The sequence below is a fragment of the Rhinolophus ferrumequinum genome, chromosome 17, assembly GCF_004115265.2.
Source record: "Rhinolophus ferrumequinum isolate MPI-CBG mRhiFer1 chromosome 17, mRhiFer1_v1.p, whole genome shotgun sequence".
NCBI lineage: Eukaryota > Metazoa > Chordata > Mammalia > Chiroptera > Rhinolophidae > Rhinolophus > Rhinolophus ferrumequinum.
The window spans coordinates 48539726-48546727 of record NC_046300.1 but is presented as its reverse complement, the minus strand read 5'-3'; positions in this window follow the sequence as shown (position 1 = coordinate 48546727).

Sequence of the window (7002 nt, the reverse complement as noted above, 5' to 3'; positions counted from 1 at the left end):
CTTGCCCGTATTCCCTCCTTCAGACCTTTGCACACTCAATTCTTTCCTCCTGCGTGTCCCTTCCTTCCTCTCTGTTGCCCTCCCCTCCCCAAGCCTTTCAAAATTCTTCAGTCTATCCCCACTAAATTTCCATCCCTCCCACTGGCTGAGCCTTGGCTCCTTTCACACACACCCACACTTTGGGATTCCTCTGTCTTCTCTCCCGCTTCCGATGCTCACCCCCCACTCTTGCCCCTGAACCACTGTGAGTTGGGGCATGGCTGGTCTCCCCATTGGCATTGCTCTACTCAGGGAGGGAAGCTGGGTCTTGCTCATCTTTAATACCCACCCCCCAGCCCATGCCGAGGAACTCACTGGGGCCTGGGGTTCATACCTGCTCTCCTGTCTGAATTAAGGAAGCAAGGAGACACCTCCCACACTCAGGTCACATGGAGGGGCAGGGGCAGAGCTGGGAAGATCACCCAAGGGCCTGACCTCTGCCCAACCCCAGTGCCCAGATTACAGAGGTGGGAGGGACTTGGTCCCTCCCAAAGGTCTTCGTGTGGACAGAGGCAGGAGCTGACTGGTGAGGTCTCTTCTGAAGCAGAGCTGCCGTCTCCTGAGCCCAGCTCCTTCCCCAAGCCCGAGAGACCCTAGAGATTGAGGTCAGCTGCCTGCTGGGCCCTCTCCTTCAGGCTAGACCTGGACTGTACCCTGCACCCATGTAGTCAGCAGGGCTGGCTGAAGGTGTGGCTGTCTCAGGCCCTGTTTGGGCTAAATGTGATTAGGAGGAAACTTCCCCAAAGTGACCCTCTTGGAAAAGGTTGACTTTTCCTGGACCTCTGACTCTGGAAGAAGCAAATCCTAGTCTCTCTCTGACTCCACTTTCTGACTCCAGAAAATGGGTGTAGAAGGATCTGGGACAGGAGGTTAAGAAGGGATGGGTAGGTGGGTACTTTGGGCAGGTGGAAATTTACTCCCAGGTCCTGGGAGCTCAGTGGCAGATTCCAGAATCTGCCAGGCCAGTTTCTGGGAGAGGCTGAAGTGTTGAGTTTTGCGGCTCTCCTGGACCTGTTTCAGGTGTGTCTCCTGGCCCTCCCTGAGCCCACTGTCTCCCTTCCCTGCCCTTCCACAAATTGCACTGAGGGTTTTCTGGCCAGTAGGCACCAACGTTCCAAGGAAATAGAGGGCAAACCCAGTTGATGATGGAAAGGGGCTTTCAAAAAAGACAACTTTGGGAGGCCCTGGGCTCCCTTCCCTTTCACCAAAGAAGTCCCCACCTGGGAAAGTGTGGGTAGGGAGGGGTGCAGGGGCAGGCACAGGACTGGGCTTTCTGCCTGGCTGCAGCACTTTGGGTCTTATGTTGGAAAATGTCTGGGTGAATAGCTCATGGGCAGGTGACTTTTCTCTGAGCTTCTGTTTCATCATCAGAATACAGGGCTGTGGTGAGAACTGAATGAGTCCACACCTGGACCGACTATCTGATGCTGTGCCGCACACGTGTGAAGTGGGCCACGAGCAATCACTAATCAGAAATCGCACATCTGTAAGTCCATGCCTGTTGCTGTGTGTCCTCCTGGGATGTGTGTGTACATGTGTGCTGCGTTTCCACATGTGGACAACCATGTCTTGGCACAGGTGTGGGGGTGGGTCCACTGCGGTCATTTCTCCTACAGAACCAGTGCTCAGAATGTAAGAGATATGGAGTAGTCTGAGGAAAGGCTGGTGCTTGGATGCAGGCAGGAGTGGACAGGCTGAAGTTGGGGAGAAGACAGGGAAAGAACAAACAGAGTCAAGGTAAGTCCATATTGGGTACAGTGGCTGAGTTCTATTAAGGTCAAGCCCTGTCGCCTCCTGCACCAGGGCTGCCCCTCAGGAGAGGGTTGGGCTGAGCTGCTCCCCCCAGCAAGGTTGCTTGCAGCTGACCCTCATGCCCCACCCCAGCCGTGTAGTCCTGGGGCCTCAGAACAGCCCAGGGTCCCGTGGTGACAGGTGGTCCAGCTCACTCGAGGGCGTGACATGGCCTGTCAGGCTGTGATCTGCTGGCACACTTGCGGTAAAGCCTCCAAAGTCACCATGCTACAAACTGCTACTTATATGTGGATGACCTCATTCACCAGCCAGTGGACTAGACATTCGGTTGTCACTGATACGAGAACCGGGGGGCCAATTCCCAGCCAGGGTCCTGCAGGATGGGTTGGATGAAGGGAGTGGTAACGTGCAGGCACAGGTCATGGCCCCGGCCCTGCCTACTCCCCAGTTTGGAGCTCACCCTGGAGCCTATTTTTCCTATTGAGGAATAGCTCACATTTAGTAAAGTGTCATAATTGTGACTGTACAACTCAATGACTTTCACACAAATGGACATCCGGGTAACCATGACCCCGAACAAGGTTTGTCACCCCAGAAAAATCCCCTCATGTCCCTTGCCAGTCAAAATCTCCTATCCTAGAAGTAACCGTGGTTCTGACCTCTGTCACCAGAGATGAGTTTTGCTGTCTCAGGACGTCAAGTAAATGTCATCATACAGTATGTTCTTTTTTTGTGTCTGGCTTCTTTTGATTAGTATGCATTCTAGATTCATCCATGTTGTTGTGTGTAATGTTTGTACATTCCTTTTCATCACTGAGTAGTATCCTACTGTATGGATAGCCTACTCTTTGTTTATCTGTTCTTCCGGGTATTGGGGTTGTTTCTACTTTTTGGCTATTATGAGTAAAGCTGCAATGAATATTCTTCTGCAAGTCTGTGTGGGGGGACGTGTATTTATTTCTCTTGAGTAAACACCTAAGAGTGGAGAAGCTGGATCACAGAGTAAGTGTGTGTTTACCTTAATAAGAAGCTGCCAATAGCAATGTATGTGAATTCTGTTGTTCCCATCCCTGGAGGTCCCTCTGTTCCAGACCCTTCATTGCCTCAAAGGGCATACCCATTGCCCTGTCTAAAGATGGACCTGCCTGCTCGAGTGGCAGGCATCGTCCAGGAACCCGAAGTCCTATTGCAAGGAGGGGTCTGGCTAACGTGGGTTACACCATCAGGGAGCTAGCAGGGGAGAAGGAAACCCACACTTGGTGAGCACCATCTACTAGTCAGGCCTTACATATATGCCTTTATACAGTCCTCTGGGTGATGGAATCCTGCCGGGAATGGCAGACAAGACATTTGCTGTCTGCAGAGAGCCCTGCCCCAACCTACCAAGGGTGTTTGTCCCTAGCAGCTGCTCTCTGGCCACCATGCAGGATCTAGCACAGGACCCCAGTACAAAGGCTCTGGGAAGATCTGTAAAGCCTCTCAAAGTCCCCACTGCACAGAAAGGAAGAGCAAGGCCCCAGGAGAGGAGGACTCTGCCCCATAGTTATAAGCACAGCTGGGCTATGACTCAGGTTTCCTGCTCCCAGCTCAGGAGAGGAAATCAGGCCTCCTCCCTTGGACAGAGATCCTTTCTATGCCCCCCTTTAATCAAACCAACCCTACGGAGGGCTTCACTCAGCTGGGAGCCCTTCTGGGTGGGCCATGTCACAGTCCTGTACGTGAGACCCAGTCCCTGGGACAGGCACACAGCAGGTATCAATGAGAAGAAGGATGGATGAATGATTGAGTCTGGCTCTGCTGCTTGGAAAAACTCTAGCAGTCTCCTTCTCTGAAATATTCAGCAGTGTGTGCATAGCTCAATCCCAAATCTTAGAGTGGAAAGAACTTCTAGATAGCTTCGAATGCACCACTCTAATTTTAACAGCCCACGTGTTACTAGCCGAATTTTGAGGATAAAGTAATTGATACTAGGAAATTAAGTGGCTGCCTGAAGTTTTGTACTCCAGACCTGACAGAATGACTGGATAAAGACAGTGGAGAATGGAAACTGGAGGCCTTAGGAGCAAGACCCAATAGAAATGAAGATCATACATCTCAGGAATTATAAAGTAAGTAATGAGAAAATTAGGATTCAATTGACCACACTTCATTTTGTACAAAGCTACTGGGGAAAGTAAGCTCCATTGACATTTGCCCTGATTTTGTCTGTACTATGCAGAAATTTCTTTTTTCCCAAATTCACCCAGTGCTGACATGTGGTAACCACATTGGGGGCCCAGAGGTGGCACCATGCATTTGGCTGCAAGGCCAGCCAGGTATCTGTGAGGCTCTTTTTCATCAGGGACATTAAGCTGCCCTGTTGCTATAACAGGGATCAAACAAACATATTAAATATCCTTGTTAATGATGTATAGATTCACACCAATATCCTGACAGTTATTGTATGTAAGCTACACCTTAATGAAAAAGGAAAAATGACAGTATGGGGAGAGGCAGGGAGTGGGATGGATGGCATGGGACAGGCACGGACTGTCTCCCACCATGACAAGCAGGCAGGGTGTGGAAACAGGACTCGGGAGCATAAGAGGGATGCAGGCTGTGCTTGTCCAAGCCCAGCAGGTGGCTTGTGGGAAAAACTGAGAGGGTCCATGCTCAAATCTCCTTTTACCCTTTCCTCTCTCGGTGGGCTTGCCCTGTCACCTCCCTTCCAAGGGGCTGATGCTCAGCCCTCTTCATGAATTTTTCACCCCTAACCTTCCAGGACGGTCATGATGGGCTTGGAGAATGTTCTATGCCTGAGCTGGCCCTCTTTCCTACTCCTTCCTGGCTCCTAGGCTGCAAGCAGCCAGAAACAGGAGCCCTTGGCCAGCACAGTGAGCCTCGGTGCCCTGGCTCTAAATGCCCGTCCCTCAACCCCGACCAATCTCAGCCTCAACACAACCTTGGAACCCCAACCTTGGAGATTCCAAAACCTCCTCCAGCTCTTGGAATCAGGCTTCTCTGGGGGTGAAGCCTGGGTGACTGCTTCTTTACAATGTGGTGTCCAGAGCAGGTAGGTAGAGGCCCCCAGCGAATAGGAACTGAATGCCTTATCAAAGGCATACACATTAAATAAAAGTGTGTGTGTATTCATATATTTACATATATATGTGAGTGTGTGCATGTATACATGTATGTATATATATATATATATACACTTTTTACTGTGTATCACTGTTGATGGGGATTTATTATATGTATTCATGTACATCTTAATACATGTTATATTAGTTACATTTTATTATATTTTCATTTATACATTTAAAATTTCACATTACATATATCTTTCATACTTCATTTACATATTACATTTTATTATATATTACATTTTCATACATACATGTTATATTATTCATACAATTTCATACAATAATATAACATACATGTTATATTATTAATTAATATATGTATATTATTAATATATTATGTTTAATATTTAACATATTATATATGTACTATTAATTAAAAGGAATGAAAACCCATGTTCACAGAAAGATTTGTATATGAATGCTCATATCAGTGTTATTCATAATAGCCCCAAAGTGGAAACAACACCCCAAATGCCCATCAACAAGGGAATGGATAAACAATTGTGGGACATGCATACAATGGAACACTACCCAACAAGAAAAAGAAATGAGCTACTGCTACATGTAACAACGTGGAAGAATCTCAAAATCATTATGCGGCATGAGAAGAGACAGTCAAAAAAGAGAACATGCTATATAATTGCATTTATATAAAATTCTAGAAAATGCAAACTAACTTGTAGTGACAAAAAGCAGACCAGTGTTGCCTGGGGCTGGTGGCAGAGGGAGGGATGGATTGCAAAGAAACATGAAGAAACTTTCTGGGATGATGAAAATAATTGTTTTCTTTATTGTAGTGATGGTTTCAAAGGTATATTCATATATCAAAACTAATCAGATTGTATAGTTTAAACATGTGTAATTTATTGTAATATTTCAATTATATTTCAGTAATTTTAAAAAAGAAGTATTTTCAATCACATTCCTTTAACAATATTATTAATATTTTAATGTTGTAATTTAATATCATTTAACAATAATCATTTAACATAAAACTTTGTGAGGGACAAAATGGTCATACTCCTTTAATGAATAAAATAAAATTTATTTTAAAATAGTTTATCTTATCTTTAAGTCTTCCTTTTCAAATTTCTATACTTTATGCATGTTTTATAATGCCTGTAATTTTTTACTAGTATATATGTATAAAATAATATGATTTAGACATACATAAACATAGCGGAGGGCATATGCTCAAAACTTCACTGACGTGGGTAAAATATTTTGAAGACCAGTAGAATACAGAACTGCTGAATCTCTATTCCTTGGGCATTCTGTGTGATCAAAGTAATATTTTTTAACCTGAAATAAAGGAGTGGTTAAACATTAAAGAAAAGAAAAAAAGGAATAATCTTCAGATGCATGGAACAATGTGGATGAATTTCAAACACAGACATAGACGAGTATTACTCTCTGATGAATTTTAAAAAAACAGACAAAACTAATCTATAGAGATAAAAATCAGATCAGCGGTTGCCTGTGGGCAGGCACTGGAAGGGAATGGGAGGAACTTTGTGGGGTGAAGGAAAGCTTTGTATCTTGATTGTGGTGGTAGTTACCTCTGTTGGCACTTAAAGAACTGTACACTTATAAAATGGGTGCGTTTTATTGTATGCAAATTACACCTTCAAAAAGAGTATTGTAAAAACCCTCATTGTGCTGGTCAAGCAAAGTACAATCTGACCACATTTGACCAAGGGCTATAAGTTTGTGTTCTTGTACCAGTCTCTATAGACTTTTCTTTCTTCATACAGTTTTTTAATGGAAATAGTCACACACCATAAAAGTTCACCCTTTTAAAGTGTACAATTTTGTGGTATTTAGTATATTATGAAGTTATGCAACTATCACTGTATCTAATTTTAGAACATTTCACCACCCCAAAGAGAACCCTACGGCTCTGTTTCCCCTGTGTTGCTGAGTTGAGTGTCCTTGGTCACCTGTGTGGTGCCTGAGAGCTCTTGTCAGCAGATAAGAGGTTGAAGGTGCAAAAAGGTTTAAGAAAAAGGCATGGCCCAATAATATAAAATTGAGAACACTCTGCCGATTAATTCATTTTTTCCTCCACGAATCGGGAAAAGAG